At 40.9% G+C, this 18827-nt stretch overlaps 1 protein-coding gene across 1 annotated transcript in view; it reads right to left on the bottom strand.

The window, feature by feature from the left end:
• CNOT6L (CCR4-NOT transcription complex subunit 6 like) overlaps positions 1-14926 on the bottom strand; it is a 78062-nt gene extending 63136 nt beyond the window's left edge. The window contains exon 1 of the mRNA XM_080925069.1: positions 14831-14926. The gene's annotated coding sequence lies outside the window, so the exon portion shown is untranslated. The remainder of the gene's footprint in view (positions 1-14830) is intronic.
• Positions 14927-18827: the final 3901 nt, after the last annotated feature.

Here is an 18827-nt window from a genome sequence, read left to right as displayed (position 1 = left end):
TTCTACCTAGTTATGATGCCTATGACCACATCAACAATCTGGTACTGAAAACCTAGCTAACTACTCAGTTCTAGTGAAACTACGGTTACTGGAAGAGAATCTTCATCAATTTACTAAACCACCACAATCCCTAAAAACAATCTATAAACCATTGTCCTTTATACCCCCAGGTAAGTATGGTCTTTGCCTCCTCATCAAGGAAGCTTCTCCTTGCAACAAAGACCACTGCAGAAAACCACAACCCATCAATATAAAGAGTTGTGCAGTTCGTACTAAAAGATACATCTACAAAACACTCCCACACATAAGGATCAGGAAACACTGCAGAAGACCAGGCAAAAAGATTCTAAGAGGCAGAGGATAAGGCACTTTGCTGTAAGACTGTGTCTCCTAGTAACGTCAGAAACTATACTTGATAAGTCTCCCCAACATGACTGCCCAAAAATGAACTGGACTGCCCAAAAATGAACTGAACAAAAAGATACCAACAAACATTTCAAACTGGACCAGAAAAAGCACACAAGTCCTCAATCCTACACAAAGAACTACAGGCAACTGAATAAAGTTGAGTGCAGGAGGGATGTCTCTCCCCAGAGAAGAGGATACCCATTTACCAGTGCCAGTCAGTCAGTTCCAAAAACATACATACAAACACTATGTAAACTCAACAGGTTAAGTTTAGGAATATGTATATATACAAATACATATATGCATGTAGTAACAATGAAAATTGAGGCTATGAATTTAAAGGAGAACTGGGAAAGATATACGGGCATTTGGAGGGATAAACGGAAAGAGAGAAATGTTGCCAACTAAATTATAATCTCAAAACTATAAATAAAATTTTAAACTCTTACTATTATTGAAATTAAGACAAATATACACATCTTCCTATTTCTCATTTCTTTACAAAATATTTTATTACTTTCCACAAAAAATATAAAACATTTCAAAAAAAATCAATGTAACATAATGAATAATGTATGTAAATACCAAAAAGGAGCCACTGAGAACTAAATCTGGACTGAGTAATTCTTAATTAGGTTGATGGTTAAAGGGATTTATGAATAAAAATTTTCTAAATATGTATACATGCACACATTCTTTATGTATATTACACAGCTTAGTTTATCCCTTAGCTTATTAAAATGTGGCTATTGAACAAATGTCTTTTAAAATGACTTCTTAATTACTAATTGAAGATTTGCTCTCCTTTTTAATCAGCACTAATCCCAAACGACTTTTCTAGTTTTGAAAACTGAGGATCACATTATCTTGAAAGTTCCTCTTATCTTCTGGATCAAATTTTAAGTAAGATAAAGAAAGATGGAGTTTATGAATTGGAAAAGGAAAACGTGCACTAAATGCAAGTATATGCCTAGACAATATGAACTCTCCTAAATCATTTCAATAGACTTATGTTCCTATCCATCCCCTTACTCCAAAAACAATATATATTGCTCTTGAAGAGAAAACACATCAGATAGCAAACTGGTAAGAACAGATGCTACACTTGATTTTGGCCAAAAGCCTAAAAAGCAGTTATTGGAACTTAAACATAGGTTAAGTATTGAGACATGGCTCAGGAATATAATACTTGCCTAGCATATCATTTGATCCTTAACCTGGAAAAGACAAAGTAAACCCAAAATTATGAAATATAGGTTAAGTCCAACTATAAAAATCTAAGCTCTTACTAAGCCATCCCAAGCTTAATTTGATACATTCCTAGAAAAAAAAATGTAGAAAAACAAGTTTTACAGTCTTAATGTAGAAAGAACATCACAGCAAGGTAAAGACCAGTAGAAATTAAAAAGGAAGGAGGCTTTTTAAACAAACACCTTTAATTCCAGTACTCAGGTAACAGAGGCAGACAGATCTCTGAATTCTAGCCTGGTCTACATACAGGGTTTCAGGACAGTCAATCCTATATACAGTAAAATGATGCCTTTAAAAAATAATAAATGAAGCAAAGATTTAAAATTTTAATATTAATAAAGAAAAGAGTAAGGTCAAAAGACATCCCAGAAACTGTAACAAAAATTCTCTAAAATATTTGTAAGCAGCAGTACAATAGGTTTTTGTTATTACTATACGACCTCACAAATCAGTTTTTAAAAAAAAAAGTTTAAATTCCAATAGAAATATTTAGGGTGAAGTTCATGATCAGGCAAGTCACAAAACAATATAAAAGAATAAACAAAAAGGACAAATAAATCCTCACAAGCAAAAAACTAAATACTTTAAAAATATATGACTATTCTCAGAATGATAATGATTAATATCATGAATAACAGCTTAGAAAAAGAAAAATCTTTTTTAAAACTGGCTGTAACATTTTTTTTCAGGAGTACTGTCAACAGAACTCAGGACTTCAAGCTTGCTAAACCAAACATTCTACCACTGAGTTTTGTGTTTTCAGCCACCAACATCCATGGTAGTAAAATGTTATGCATTTCTAAAGAGCAATCTAACAATTTATCAAAATTACATACTTATTTGATTCTGAAAGCTTATTTGTAGAAATTTATCCTTTAAAAAAAACATTCAAAGACTGATAAGGTGGCTCAGTAGTTAATAACACTGCTCTTCCAGAGGTCCCAAGTTCAATTCCCAGCAACTAAATAGTAACTCACTACCATCTATAAAGAGATGGCCTCTTATGGCATGTAGGTATACATGTAGACAGGGCACTCCTACATTAAAACATATATACACATAAATAAATAAGTTTTAAAGTATTCACTATAGAAGCTGCAGGTGTGACTTGTATAAAGTGTTTGCTAGGAAAACATGAGGGTCTGAGTTCAGGGATCCAGAAGCCATGTGGGCTCTAGAAGTATCACTAGGAAGACATTCTGATCTATATGCACACCAAGTGAGCATTCCCAGACACAAGCAAACAACACACACACATACAAAGGTATTCAAAGACATCTATTTTTTACTTTGTTTTGATAATTATCATAAATTATCTGCTAGCAGGAGATTGGATGTATCAATAAAGATTAAAGTGAGGCCATTAAAAATGACTTATAGAAACATATGTCAATTACTTCCTAACTCAGAGCAAGTTCATTCTGAAGTATATACTCAAGAAAAATAAAACACGTCCCAACAAATTCTATATACTAACATTACAGTAAAAATATTTAGAATAATGCAAAAATATACACATGCAAAAAAACATGTTAACCACATATTAATTATAACAAAGAATGAGAACTAGGAACGTAACTCAGTCATAGAAAGACTACCTAGTACCTACAAAACTCTGAATTTAATCCCTAGCACTGCATAAACTGGTTATGTTGACACACATCTGTATTGGCAACACTTACAAAGTGGAAGCAGGAGGAGACAGAGTTTAAGGTCATGCTATACAGCCTACATAACTGCCACAGCATGTTGAGAATTAGCTTATGATACAGAAGACACTGTCTCAAAAAAAAAAAAAAAGAATGAAGTACTATTCCATGTAATCAAATGGCTTATTCTTAAACATTCTGCTAAATGAAAATGAAGTTGGGCACAAAAGATCATATATGATTCTACTTTCATTAAATGCCTACAACAGTCAATCCACTAAAAATCCCAAGTAGGAATCCCAGCACTCATGAGGCAAATAAAGGCAGTAGTTCTCTGTGAAGAGAAATTTTTACCTCTAGGTAAAAAATTAATGTGATGTAGTCCAATTAGAAACAGCATATGCAATGATTCTTTTATTTATATGAAATATTGTGATGGTAATATAAAAGTATATTGCCCAGATAATAGCTCTATATACTATACTAATAGTCTTACTATGAAAGAAAGTAACCAGGAAATTATCCTCTAGTATGATTTCAATTTTTTTCTTTTTAAAACAGCACATATTACTGTCAAAAAGATAGAGTAAAATTACTAATATTTGTAAAGAAAAGCACATAACTAAGACAAAATGCATCAAGTTGAGAGAATCTAGGAGACAATAAGCATAGGTTGTTAACCTGGGGCTCATGAATGTCATGGAATCTGAATTTGTGTAGGAAAGAACTGTACCAGTTTTCACCGAAATACAGTACTTTTTTCAAACATAGACAACCTACATAGTAGTGACAATAACTATGATTTTTGTCAAAAAAACAGAATTTAATGTTCCTATCATAATTCGTTGTTTTAAAAAATCTCAGAATATTTTCACTACTTCATAATTATACTTGTTATTACACTTACTACATCTTAAATTCACTAAATGTATTATTTTATATATACCTCACCACATGTATTCTTTAATAGTTTTGTTTCATTAGGGATTTTTAGAGGGAAGAACTAATTTTGGTTTTAGAGGGAAGAACTAATTTATTTATTCATTTATTCATTTATTTCTGCCTTCTGAAGCAGAATCTCACCATGTAGCTCTGGCCAGCCTGAATGGAACTAGGTTTATCAGCCAGGCTGGGCTCAAACTCAGAAATCTGGATGGTATGTTTCTCAAATGATGAGGTTAAAAGCATGTGCCAGCACTAACAAATGAAGTGGAAACTTAAGTGTTCTTTGGAAAGCCAGTTGGGTGGTGTTTTGCTGGGGCAAACACATGAAGGAACGTTTCACTGAAGCAGACACAGGAGAAAGGATGTTGCTAAAGCAGGCAAGTGAAAGAACACATGATGAAGGATTCTTTGCTAACAACACACATGTATTGGTCCACCCTACATATCCAACTCCATATGCCCAACTCCCAAATTCTAAACTTACCATTTACATCTGTCTATCTGTATGTATGTATTTGGCCTCTGTAGGCACCTGCACTCAAACACTCAAACACACACACACACACACACACACACACACACACACACACACACACACACACCCTATTAGATCCATTATTTAGTGTTACTCAAATGAACATGTGATTAAGGGCTGATCACTCAGGATTGGGTACCAGACCTGACACTTAATAAAACTCACTCTCCCTCTCTCAGCAGTCACAGATTACCTAAAGCTCCTCATATAGGAGTGGGATCTTGTAAGATTAACCCACCCACAATGGCTTGTTGAATGGTGTCATTATGCAGGTTAGGTAATCATATTGTTGAGATGTCATTGTTCAGCTTCTCTGTCATGTCCTTGCAGCAGGCAATCTGGTTCTCTGGACTCTTATCATCTTTCTGACCCCTCATCTACAATTTCCCCTGAGCCTTAAATGTAGGGGTTGTATTGCAGATAAATCAATTGGGATTAGGTACTTCATAGTCACTCATTTTCTGCATTTTGATCAACTGGATCTCTGTAGAATTTTGATCAACTGTGGCCTCTACATGCTGCAAAATTAAGCTTCTCTTGCTGAGAAATGAAAGATACACCTCTCAGGCTGGGCTTGTTCTCAGGCTATACAAACCATATAAAGATCTCATCAAGTGTCCAGGTTATAATATTTTTAAAATAAATTTCAGAAATCAGGACACTCACCTGTCCTGTCAAGACCCAGGTTCAATTCCTAGCACAGCAAAAAGAATGAGTAAACTTTTAAACTTTTTTACTAACCTTCTCAAAATCATCCAATGGCTCCCAATATCCTTAATAGTATAGGTAAACATGAAATTTCAAGGCTATATAGTATCTACTAGTAAAAGTACATGTGTGGTTAATTAATGAATGTCCTCTAAAATAAAGCCACATTACAACTTTTAATTAAGTATTAGTAACAGACTTCAATTTTTGTATTTAAAAATGTTTGCTTTGTTGAAATCTGTGCCAATGACATACGGACAAAACTAATGTTCCTTATTAGGCAGGCATATATCCCACTTATAGTCATGCTTTAATATGCCCAATCAACTTCATGTTCCTATTCAAGCCATGGAATCTAACAAGAAGTTAAACTGATTTTCTAAAAACTTAAGATTCACAAGCAGTTATTTGTTGATGTAATTTCCACTGGTTACAATGGCACTTATTAATTTAAAAAACATTTCCTAAGTTCTTACTATATACCAAGCATTTTATGTTCCCTATTATGATTCAAACACTTGGGTCATAAAGATGAAGTATACATCATCTGCACTCTTCAAAATGACATACTCTATTAGAAAAGCCAAGACATAAGCCAGGTAGTTATAAGACCCTGTGGCAAATTTTATCAAAGAGGAACACAAAGGATGTTAAAGGCATACAAGAAAAATCATAAAGCAAAGCCTGTGTCAGATAAAGTTTCCCAAAGTAACACCTAAGGTAAATTATTAAAAAAGCCAGTGGGGTCATAATGCATAAAGTACTATAGGCACATTTAAAGGACTGACAAGACTGTTTCGGCTAGTCTAGGAATATATGAGAGGAAAAAGTAATAAGTAATAAAACTGAAAAGGTAAGTAAAGACAAGATCTTGATAGACCCTCCTTATAATGCCATGATATGTACATCTTTTTCTGGAAGACTATACAACAGAAAGGCATCTTGGGATGCACAGGTATAAGAATTCCAACAACATAATTGTCAATCTGCCACTTAATATAAGACCTTCATGAAATCTGTCAAACTTCAGTATTTTCACATAAAATATAGGGATTAGTAGTATCAATTTCACCAATACTATAAAAAGAAATGTTATTCCATTTAAATCTAGCATAGGGCTATCATAAACTGACTTGATAGTAATTGCTAATATTTATATCTTTAAGTAATAATTAAAAATAAAAACTTTTAAGCTAGATGTTGTTGCTCACATTTATACTTCCAATAGTAGATAGACTGAGGCAGGAGGCATGAATGTTTTGAGTTATAGGCTAGCCTGGGCTATAACGTCAAATCCTGCCTCAAAGGAAAGAATTAAATAATAAGAGCAAGAAAGATAATAAAACAAAAATTTTTCATGATCCACAAAATAAAAATATTTACATCTCTTCATTGAAAATTTATTGATTTAGCCTAACACATAATATATAAAAGGAAATAGTAACTACCTTGATTGAAGCATTTTACATATGAAATAAAAGAAACAATGAAATTTATATAAATCTGTCCAGTAATAGGATAAACAAAGAAACAAGTGGGACAATGATGAAAACTGAAAGACAAAGATGTTGCTGTAACCTATTTTCTTGCCTTCTTTCCTCTCATCATAAAGGGAAACAAAGACGTCTACCTCTGCCTACTCATCTCTAAGTTAAAACCTATTTGTACTCTGTCTGTAGCAGCACTAAATGTTCTTGTCAGCGAGCATGTTCACTTGTTTGTTGTAGCCAAACTTAAATTCCCTCTTAATAAAAAAAGTACTCTGGAATCAAACATGCTTCACTATAATCAGGGAATGTCAAAGACATTATAAGTACACTAATAGTAAGAAGATGTAATAGCAAGCATATACTGAAGTTAAAGCTTTTATTACAAATCTGATACTATTCTAAACACTTTATGAGAATTAGGTCATTAAATCATTATTCAACTCTGAGATATGTGCTATTACTATCTCCCTATTACAGATGAGAAACTGAAACAGAAATTAAATGAATTTCTGACTACAAAATGGCAGATCTAAGGCTAAATTCTTAACCTATTAGAAAATGTGAATCATACTATCTATCTCACAGTATTTTCAGTGTGCTGGTTTGAATGAGAATGCCGCCCAGAAACTAATAACACTTGAATGTTTGGTTCCTAGCTGACTTGTTTGGGAAGAACTAGGAGGTGTGACCTTGTTGCAGAAGTTGTGTCACTGAGGGTTGGCTTTCAGGTTTCAAAACCCATTCTAACTTAGCTTTTTCTCTCTGCCTCCAACTTGCAGTCCTTCTTAGAAGGGGGTACAAAAATATTCACAAGAGGAAATTCGGAGACAAAGTTTGAAGCAGAGATTAAAGCAAAGGCCATCCAGAGACTGCCCCACCTGGAGATCCAGCCCATATACAGCCACCAAACCCAGACAATACTGCTGATGCTGAGAAGTGCATGCTGACAGGAGCCTGATATAGCTGTCTCCTGAGAGGCTCTGCCAGATCATGACAAATACAGAGGCAGATGCTCACAGCTAACCACTGAACTGAGAACAGGGTCCCCAATGGAGGAGTTAGAGAAAGGATTGATGAGCTAAAGGGGTTTGCAACCCCATAAGAACAACAATACCAACAAACCAGAGCTCCCAGGGACTAAACCCCTATCAAAAGAGCACACATGGACAAACCCATGACTCCAGATGCATATGTAGCAGAGGCTGGCCTTGTTTGGCATCAGTGGGAGCTAAAGCCCTTAGTCCTGCCAAGGCTTGATGCCCCAGTGTAGGGGAATGTCAGGGCCGAAGTTGGAAGAGGGTGAGTGGGTGGGGGAGCACCCTCATAGAAGCAGTTGAAGGGGGGATGGGCTAGGGGAGTTATGGAGATGAAACTGAGAAAGGGGATAACAAAATAAAAATAATAATATTCTCTGTGATATTAAGCCCCATAAACTAAAATTCAGAATTCTTACAGATCCCAATTGATTTCAAAATACAGGAAATAAACCAAACAGTCAGAACCCAGTAAACCACAATGACCGGTTTTTGTGCAGTGAAGGACATGCCTACCAAATACACAAAATTTTAAGTTCTCATAAAATTGCAAACTTTTAAATAGTTGCTAAAATTCATTTGCCATTCAAGCCTTTCACATATTAGAGTTGTGTTCTCCATTTTATTTCTCCTCTCCTTCCCTCCAACTTTTCCCTCAAACTTTTATGTTGAAGATGAAAAGCAATTCTTAAGTACCATAATTCAACTTTCAGATATAATTTTACAAGTATGTAATATCATCTAAAGTGAAGATAAACAAACTGTCTATCCAGGGCTACTTCTCATACTCACTATATTTAAATGATGCTCTAAAAACTTATTGCCATGAAATTTGGGAAAATGTTCCTTTCAGTTCTTAAGAAAATGGTTGGACTGGAGATATTGCTCAGGAGTTAAGAGCACTGACTGCTCTTCCAGAGGTCCTGAGTTCAAATCCCAGCAACCACATGCTGGCTCACAACCATCTGTAATGAGATCTGATGCCCTCTTCTGGTGTGTCTTAGGACAGCTATAGTGTACTTGTATATAATGAATAAATCTTAAACAAATATAAAGTGTGTGGGAGGAAATAAGCTACTGCAGAAATTTAAAGAAAAAGAAAGAAAATGGTCTGTGAGCAATTAGCAGAATACCAAGATCCTAGGAATGAAGGAGTCACAAAATTTAAGGAGCTCTAAAGTAGACTGCCACATAGAAAATAGCCATGCTAACCAGAAGGACACACAAATCTTTGTGCATTAAGGCACTAAATTTTGCAGTGAATTTATTACCATATAATTAGCAATATAGAAATTCTTAATACTTCAATCTCTCTTAATTAAAAGTATTTATAATATTCTGGAAAGGTTACTTAAAGCTCCCTTAGGTAACATTAAACCTTAAACTCTAAACAATACTCCATCTTGACTTTGTTATAATTTTTTTAAACAAAAAGAATGAGTGTTAAAAATAAACTATCTGATCGATCCACTGAGTCTGTTAATCGAAGCCCCTCCCCACCCCGGTTCCCCTCAGCCTAGTTCGGTCCAGCCAAGTTCTCAGGAGCATGAAGTCTGTGTACAAAAAGGAGCATCGGTTTGAGAAACACCACTCTGAGGGGGAGAAAATCAGAAAGAAATACCCAGACTGGGTCCCGGTGATGGTGGAAAAAGCTCCCAAAGCTCAGACACGGGACCTGGACAAAAAGAAATACCTGGTGCCTTCCGATCTTACAGTTGGTCAATTCTACTTCTTGATCAGGAAGCAAATTCATCTCCGTGCTGAAGATGACTTATTTTTCTTTGTCAACAATGTCATTCCACTCACCAGTGCCACAATGGGTCAGCTGTACCAGGAACACCATGAAGAAGACTTCTTTCTATGCATTGCCTACAGTGATAAAGTGTCTACAGTCTATGAAGCTGCTGTACCTGAGGTGGGGGTTCCATTCTACAAAGAGAGGTAGGTGATGCTCCTTGACATCCAGCTCCTCCTTCGGGCTCAAACACCATCTCCTTTCTTCAGGACCTGCACTTACTGTGTGAGGCTGTCTCTCCAGGCCCTCTCAGCAGGAGGGGTAATGAATGGCAGATACAGCCTCTGTACATCTCTCTTTCCCCTTGTTTACCCTCCATTCCCACCCTGCTTTAGACTTCTTGATTGTCAATCTGTCACATTGGATGATTGTTTTGGTTTCTATTCCCTTTCTAACTGCCCATCAGGCTCAGAACCCCAATAATCCCTTCCTTTCACTACCTTCTTTTTTGGGGGGTAGATGACAGGGATTGACATTGGGTAGGGGAGGTAGAAGGCACATCAATAAAGAGGAAACCACCAAGCTGATAAAAAAATAAAATAAAATAAACTATCCAGGGGGCTGGACTGCTCTTCGAAAGGTCCTGAGTTCAAATCCCAGCAACCACATGGTGGTTCACAACCATCTGTAATGGATCTGATGTCCTCTTCTGGTGTGTCTGAAGACAGCTTCAATGTACTTAAAATAAATAAATAAATAAATCTTTTAAAAATAAATAAATAAACTATCCAAATACTTCACTTTTTTTGCTTGCTTGAAGTAGGGGGCTGGCTTTTTTGTTTAAAGAGAGCGTTGTTTGGTTTCTGTGACAGGGTTTCAATATGTACTATAGGGTTCTGCCTTTGCCCCACAAGGACTAGGAATTATAGGCATGTGCCTGCAGGCTAACAAGGATGCAGGGAAACGGGAATCCCTACTTATTGCTGGTGGGACTGTAAACTAGTACAGCTGTAACAGAAATTACCTCAAAAAAATAAAACAGGAGTATCATATAACCCAACTGTATCACTCCTGGATATATAACTTAATAGACTCTATATCCTACAACAGTGATAAACATGTTTATTGATGTTATATTCCTGATAGCAAAAACATGGAATCAATCTAGATGCTTATAATGAAAATGTAGTGTATATACACACACACACAGTGAAATTCTACTCTGCTATAAAGAAAAGTGAAATCTTCAGGGAAAAAAACAAGCCTGGAAAGCATTGTATTAACCCAAATGACCCAAATGCAGAAAGATAAACCAATGTTCTCTCTTTATATGCAAATCCTAGCTTGTAGAGATGTATGTATATAAGTGGGAATAAATCTGGGTAAAGTGTAAAATATCAGAATGGACACCAAGAACAAATAAAGAGATCATAAGGAGGGGAAAGGGACAGGATGACAAAGAACATGTGACAAGAAAGCAGAAAGTGGGGTAAGATAAAAACAAAGGGGTAAAAGGGTAGGAGAGATGGGGGAAATTAAAACAAAATGTTTGAAAATGCCATAGTGATACCTAAAACTTTGTATGTTAATGTCTTAGATAAAAGAAAGTGTATTTGCCTTCTAATTAAGCTGCCCCTACAAGAGAGAGTATATAAATGTGTGTATGCCCATTTATTTCATGTAAAATTTTTCACTGGCTATTTATATAACTTTCACTGAATGAAATTTTAGAAAAATCTTACTGTAAAATTTACAAAATTTAGAAAATACTAAGATCATTGTTAAAATAAAGATAAGAAAGACCTACCAGGGGAAAGTGGGTGTTTGAAGATTCATATTTATCTTTTATTATATGTGTACAATCACTATATGTGATTAATGTGCACTTAATGTATGTACACTCTGAAGCCAGAAGAGGTGTCAAGATCCCCTAGAACTTGTCAGTTGTGAGCTGCATAACATGAGTGCTGGGAACCCAACTCTGGTCCTCTGAAAGACTACTATGTTCTCTTAATCTTTCAGCTACCTCTCCAACCCCCAAAATTGGTATTTTTAAAGGGACTTGAACTTAATGAAATTATTCCCACATTCTCACTGCTGTCTTTATCCCTAGCCCTAAAATGTAAAGCAAGCAAGCAAGCAAACAAACAAACAAACAAACAAACCTCTTAAATTAGAACCAAGTGAAACACCAACTGCCTATAATTGCAGTGGGGAGGCTAGGCAAGAGAAATAAGTCTGTGGTAAACCTGCCCTACAGGGCAAGACTGTCAAAAACAAACACCTAATTTTAAAAATTGTAATTCTTTTAACCTTTCCATTGGTTTTACTTTACACCCCTCACCATTACGGTTTTTTAAAAACATTAATTAAAAAAAATTCAATAAATTGCACATTTACTACTCTACACAAAATAAAAACAGCTAATTATTATAAGAAGGCAGAAAAGCTCATAAAGATACTCTCAAAGGTTTATTTACAAGACTCAGTCAACCTGAACTAAAAGAATTATGTAACATTTCTGTAACACTTATTGTTTGCAACTGTATATAAAATCTTTCTTTCATCCATTTTGATCTTTGATTGTATTCAAATGTACAGAACTTAAGATTCCTTCCCCAGGGGCTATGTTATAACATGCATTAAAAAGTAATGAAACTAAAACTATTCAAAAATAATAAATATATCTAATTTGGCTATTTTCTATAAACATGCAAGCTACACTGACAATTTTATTTCTAAAAAAAGTAAATCTCATGTTTACATAGACTTTATGTATATCAAAGGCCCCAGATAGACTTGTTCCCCCTCAGTATTGGGAACCAAACCCAGGGCCCATAAGAGTTGTACACAAAGCTACATCCCCAGTCTTGATCTGTAACTCACAATTAAGCAATACTGCTACAAGTAATTAATGAGTATTTGCACTTTAAAATGCTTTTCGATACTTATAATCAGACCAGTAGCAGGCAGTAGGGAAAAATCTCATCTACTATATGCCAAACATGTTTTTCTCATCTTCTTCTCACAACTTCACTGAAAAAGTATCATCTTCTTGATACAAGAAAACTGATATACAAATTCTAGACATCAAGCGACTACAGAATGAATATAAACGGCACAGCCATGGTTCTAACGGGTCTGTAAAAGTTAAAACCCTTTTCCTATTAAACTGCACACAAACTGTTTCCTGGAGGAGTGTTAATAGAAAACAGCTTTTTACCTCTCCTCTCCCCGCCCCCACATTCCCACTGAAGAACATACAGTTCCTCTATGAGACCAGGTTCAGAAAAAAACAATCGCTGGCCATTAGAGTGACCACGGCCTAAAAGCTTCAAATGATACTGTATTGTGTGTGACTCCACCCACAGTCAAGGTCTAGCTGTGTGGGCTAACTAAATCCAAATGTAAAAAGTGAGGTAAGTCGGCAACTATAATACCAAACATATAGTTCTGAAATGCTCTAATACACTCAGTGGCAGATTTACCTTTATTCCCGCTTTTTGTTTTAATTCTAAAATAGCTTTTCAGGAGCACACAATGAATTTACCATAGAAGCTGATGATCTAGGTTTGGGAGACTTGAGGAAAACACGTTTGGTTGTAATGACTATCTTCATGGAGAACCGAGATAAGGAGAATCAGTAAGGTAGCATCTAAAACTGCTGTGGTGTGCTTTCACTGTGTACAAACAGCTCAGCTAAACTCCTGAACACAATCCGCCTAAACAGTCTAGGCTAAATAAGCCGGTTGGGTTAAGATGACAGCTCCGGTAACTTCCTCTTCCCCACTGACCTCCTCAATTCAGTGTGTCCACGCCTTTCCCTCTAGGAGGCAGGATGTAAGCAATTTCAAATTCACAAAATTGACCCAATCCCACCAACACCACAGGCCAACAAGGCCAGTTTCCCTTTCTTCCTCTGCCTTTCCAGGGGGGTGGGAGGATCTTACCAACGATAAAGTATCTGCAGCAACAACAACAACAAAGAACGTATTTACTCAAGTCTCTCCTCGCACAGCCGTAAAGGAAGGACGTAAAGAGGAGATCCGAACACCACGTATTCCGAGATTTACTGTTTTGATTCACTTTCCCTCGGATTCCCCACGCCAGCCTGGGAAGGCCTGCAGTTAGAACGCCAAAATATGCCTTCGCCTCCCCTTGGGAGACGCGGAGGCGGCACAGGCGACCACGATCCGCGTGTCCCGCCCCCGACCCTCACCTGGCCAGGCCCGGGGCAGAGCCCAAGGCCCGCGCGAGCGAGGAGTCCCGGGAGCGTCTGGGGAGGCCGGCGGGCGGGCGGGCAGGCGGGCGGGCGGGCAGGCGAGCGAGCGGGCGAGCCGGCGGGCGAGCGGGCGGGCGCGAAGACGGTTAGGCCGCGCTGCAGGCCGGAGCGCTTCCTGCCGCGGCCCCGGCCTCGGGAACCGCGGTCCGAGCCCCGCCGCCCGCCGCCCTGAGGGCCGCACCGCCTCCCGCGTCCACGGCGTGGGTCCCCGCCGAGCAGTTCTCACCTGCGAGGCTCCCGAGCCCCGGCCTCGAAGTGGAAGGACCACGCCGCTCTGGGGTCCCCGACGCGGGCCCCCTCCCCACACGCACAAGGCCGGGAACCCGCGCCCCCTGAGGCGACGCGGGCCGGCTCCCGCCGTTCGACACACACACACAGACACACACTGGCGACACACGCACACCCACTCGCCGCGGGGCCGTCTCCCGCCCGCCAAAGTCCTAACTCACACACCCACACACGTTCGTCCCTCGCCCACCTCACTTCCCCGGGGGGACGCGCTCCCCCTCGCTCCACTCCAGGTCCGACTCCGAAGCACGGAAACACTCTACCTCATTCTCCTCCGCGGGCCCAGAACGAGCACCAGCAGCCATTTCCCCGCGGCAGGGGAAACACACACACACACTCACACAAACACGCGCGCGCGCACCAGGCCCCCACAGATGCTCCCCTCCAGACCTCAGACGCAAACACAGACACCCACGCTCGCCCCGAGGGGCCGCGGCGGCGGGAAGCCGGGCCCCGGAAGACGAGCGCACAGGGCCGGGAACCGAGGCCCGCGCCCCCTCCTCACCTGCATTCAGCGCGCCAGGGTCCGGGCGGCGGCGACGGCGGCGGCGGCGGGGCGGCTGCTGCTGGGGCTGCGGCGGCGGGGGAGGCGGCGGCGGCGGTGGCGGTGGGGCTGAGGGCAGTAAAGACATGCAGGCAGCCCGCCGGAGGGAGAGGCACCGGCCGGAGGGGACGCGGGGCGGGCGGGCCGGGCCGGGCCGCCTGAGGAACCACCGAGGCGGCGGAGGGCGGCCGAAGGGAGCGCAGAGCAGACGGATCGGGGTGCGGGTATGGGGTAACGCGGACTGCGCCGCGCCGGACCTGGGCGACCGGGGCGCGCAAGAGAGGCCCGCGGTCGCCGGAGACGCGGCTGCCGCTGCTGCGAGAGCCTCGCGGAGCCCGCCCTTGGCCTTGGCCTTCTGGCGCTGAGGCTGCCGCCGCTGCGAGGGTTGCTGCCGAGCCGGGTTGCTGCTGAAGCCGGGACCGAGCAGAGAGAGAAAGAGAGGGAGAGAGAGACGCGAGCTTTCGGTGTCTTCGCTCTGATTCACACACGCTCACAACCCCGAGGGCCGGGGAGAGAGGAGTCCTGGCGCTATCGCTTTAGAGATTAATAACAAGGTGCAGAGAGTGCTAGGAGGAGGAGAGTTGATTGACGTGGAGGGGCTGGCGGGAGTCAGTCACTCCCCGGCGCGGAGGGGTGGGGTGAGGGAAGGGGCGGGGCTCCGGCGCCGCGCTTCCGGAGATGCGCGTGCGCGCGGGGCAGCCAAGCGCCTGGCTGGCCTCCTTGCTCGCTCTCGCTGGCGGTTTGAAAAAAAACTCAGTTTTATTAGATGGAGCGGAGAAGACTTGAACGATTAGCAAAACCTACGTGCTTATGGGGATGGGGAAGGGACACGCTGGTGCTTGCACTGTTCCCTGACGCAGGCCCACAGCAGAGCTCAGGGCATTCTGGGTGGTTAAGGAGCCCTCGGGTGAGGTGAAATGACCCAAGGAAATGTTTTCTGACCTCTTCAGTGGGTTTCTTTTCTCTCTCACTGGCAGTGTTTGTGTAAGTTGCGTGGCGAGAAGTGGATTTAAGAACCTATGACGCTCTGCGATAACCCCGTCCTATTTTTAATTCTCCTTTCTCGCGATAAAATTGTATTTGGCAGTTTGCGGCGGTTACGGAATGAAAACATTTAAGTGTAAACTAGAAATATTATTGGTTACCGTGTGAATGGAGCTTGCTATTTTAAGTCCGGAGGGTTTATTTTTGCCACCTGAAGCTTTTTCCACCAACAGTGCTAGAAGCAGATTGCATATGCTCTGCAAGGCAGAATACTGCCTTGGATTATAGCACTTGAGTCTCTCTCCCTGTGTTGGGTATTAACCAATGCTGGTCCAGAGTCAATTACACCGTTCAATACGTTTTATCCTCTAATGTGGGTTGTTTTCTGCACTCTTTAAGGTACCGTGCTGGTTGCCTTTATCTCAGGCCTTGTTGCTGAAGGTTTAAAGCCTTCATCTCTAGAGAGTGGGGAAAAGGAGTGCAGCTAAAATGCAAATTATACTGAACCACACTTTCCTCTGGTTACCAGGAAGTGTGAATGAGTGAAAAAGCCCCTCTGGGTCAAAAAAAAAAAAAAAAAAAAAAAATGCCAGCTACCTGTTTTTCCATCCTGGTTCAGTTTCTATTTCCTTCCCCCACCCCACTCCACACACACCACCAACAACAACAACAACACTTTTTGTAAAAGGTGTTAAGATGGCCTTAATCATGGGAGAAGTCTATTCAATCCCAACTGTTTTAATCTAGGCTGACAAGATACTCATAATTAATAATCTCTGGCTTTGTAAACAACAAAGCCAAACAGGTCACCTCAGGAGGCCAGGCTAGTGAACCTGCCTTCAAGGCACCTTACTTACCAAATGTCTTGACACACAGTCCCAAAATAGAAGGTAATACTAGCAAATGCTGAAAGGGGGAAAATAAGTACTTTAAAATTTAAGTCAGATAAATGTGATACTTACGTCTCACATGTCTTCAAATAGCTGTAGATAAATTTCTAGCCCCCTACACAATCAGCACACACACAGGCCAGGTGTGTTGTGTTCTCTCGGCACTGGAAAGACAGTCAAACGTGTCCAGCCCTTGTTATGCCTGTGTACTGCACAGTCCTGGCAGAGGAAGCCAACACAAAAACAGGAAGTTCTCAGAGGAGCCAAAAATGAAAGGTGATACAAATTAGATGAACAATGCCCAGAAGGACAGATTGAAATCACCCGCGTCTTTATCTCGGCCATCTGATACTCCCCACCATTCACTGCCTGACAACAGGAAGAGAGAGAGCAAGTGCGGATAGAAAGAGTGCTAATCGATGATGAGATCTGCTGGTCTAGAGGCCCAGATTTACAGAGGTTCACTGATGGTGTCTTTGTCTTAAGTGGTAAATGCTTCACGGTCACTGAAGACGGGGCAGTGGGAATTAGAGCATTTAGAATTAAGAATGTGGATGTTTTCTTCTTTAAAAGCTCAGTGGGGTTGGGGGAGCTGTAGAGATAGCTCAGAGGTTAAGAGTGCTGCTGGTTGCTCTTACGGAGGCTCTGTTTAATACCCAGCACCTACATGGGGGCTCACAACCATCCGCAACTCCAGTCCTAGGGCATCTAATATCCTCTTCTGACTTTCTTGGGGACCAGGCACATGTGTGCTGCACAGACATACATGCAGGCAAAACACACACATGCAAGTCAGTAATCATTAAAAGCTCAATTGAATCCAGGTTGCATTCAAACAGTCTGCTATCAAGTGTGTCCACTGCTACAAACAAAAGAGAAGGACTAATTTGACTCTTTTTCCCCTTGGCATATTGGGGACTATACCCAGGGATTCAATTTACAAGGCCTCCAGTGTCTTTAACAAGCTGTACTACTGAGTACTCACTTCTTTCTACAACTGAGCTACATACAGTTCTAGCTCTAGGCAGGTTTCTGTATGTTTGGTTGGGGAGTTGCTTTGATTGAGGGACTCAGTCTATAGTCTCATTATGCCATCTAGGCTGTCTTTACATTACCCTCTCCCCACCCCCGAGTGCTAAGATTACATATACCACCACTGGCCTCCCCTAAACATTTTTTAAATGTTTCCTGCTTATAATCCCATAACTCAAGAGGCAGAGGCAGGGTAACATTCTAGGCCTGCTGTGATGATAGAGAAAGATCCTGTCTCAACAAAGGATTTATTTATTTAATGTACATGAGTACACTGTAGCTGTCTTCAGACACACCAAAAGAGGGCATCAGATCCCATTACAGATGGTTGTGAGCCACCATGCGGTTGCCGGGAATTGAACTCAGGACTCTGGTAGAGCAGTCAGTGTTCTTAACCACTGAGCCATCTCTCCAGCCCCAAGTGTCATTAAATGTTGACGTCCCACGTTTCAGCACCAATGTTAGGAAAAAGATGAAGAGAGTGGGGAACTAGGGACCATAGAGGTTCGGCAAGACCTGGAGGTAAGGGGGATGCCTCTGGGGAACCCATGTTGGGAATCCCTTCCCCCTGAGGGACCAGCCACAAGACAGTATAGTATGGAATAGAGTTTATTTAGGTTATGGAGAAGTTAAGAGGGTTGTGGGGGTGGAGAGAAGAGAAGAACAGAGGAGTAGAGTAGAGAGGTCGGCCATGAGCACGTGGAGGGAGAGGGGGGAAGGGAAGGGGAAGAGGAGGGGTAAGGGGAGAGAGAGAGAAAGAGCAATAGTGCAAGAGCAAGAGAGAGAGAGAGGAAGGGGCAAGCAGCCCCTTTTATAGTGTCAGAGTGGAATATATATATATACACACACACACACACACACACACACACACACACACACACACGGAGCATACCTGGCTACTGCCAGGTAACTGAGGGGTGGGGTATACCTGGCTGTTGCTAGGTAACTGAGGGGTGGGGTTTATAGAATCTCAACACCAAGAACCTGACATTTTAAATATGGGGTCTGGAGTTGTTGTTTTGAAATAGAATCTAGTACAGTCCAGGCTGGCC

This window comes from Micromys minutus (genome assembly GCF_963924665.1).
Source record: "Micromys minutus genome assembly, chromosome: 11".
Classification (NCBI taxonomy): domain Eukaryota; kingdom Metazoa; phylum Chordata; class Mammalia; order Rodentia; family Muridae; genus Micromys; species Micromys minutus.
Note: the sequence above shows the minus strand (reverse complement) of the source record. Positions and strands in the feature narration are given on the sequence as shown.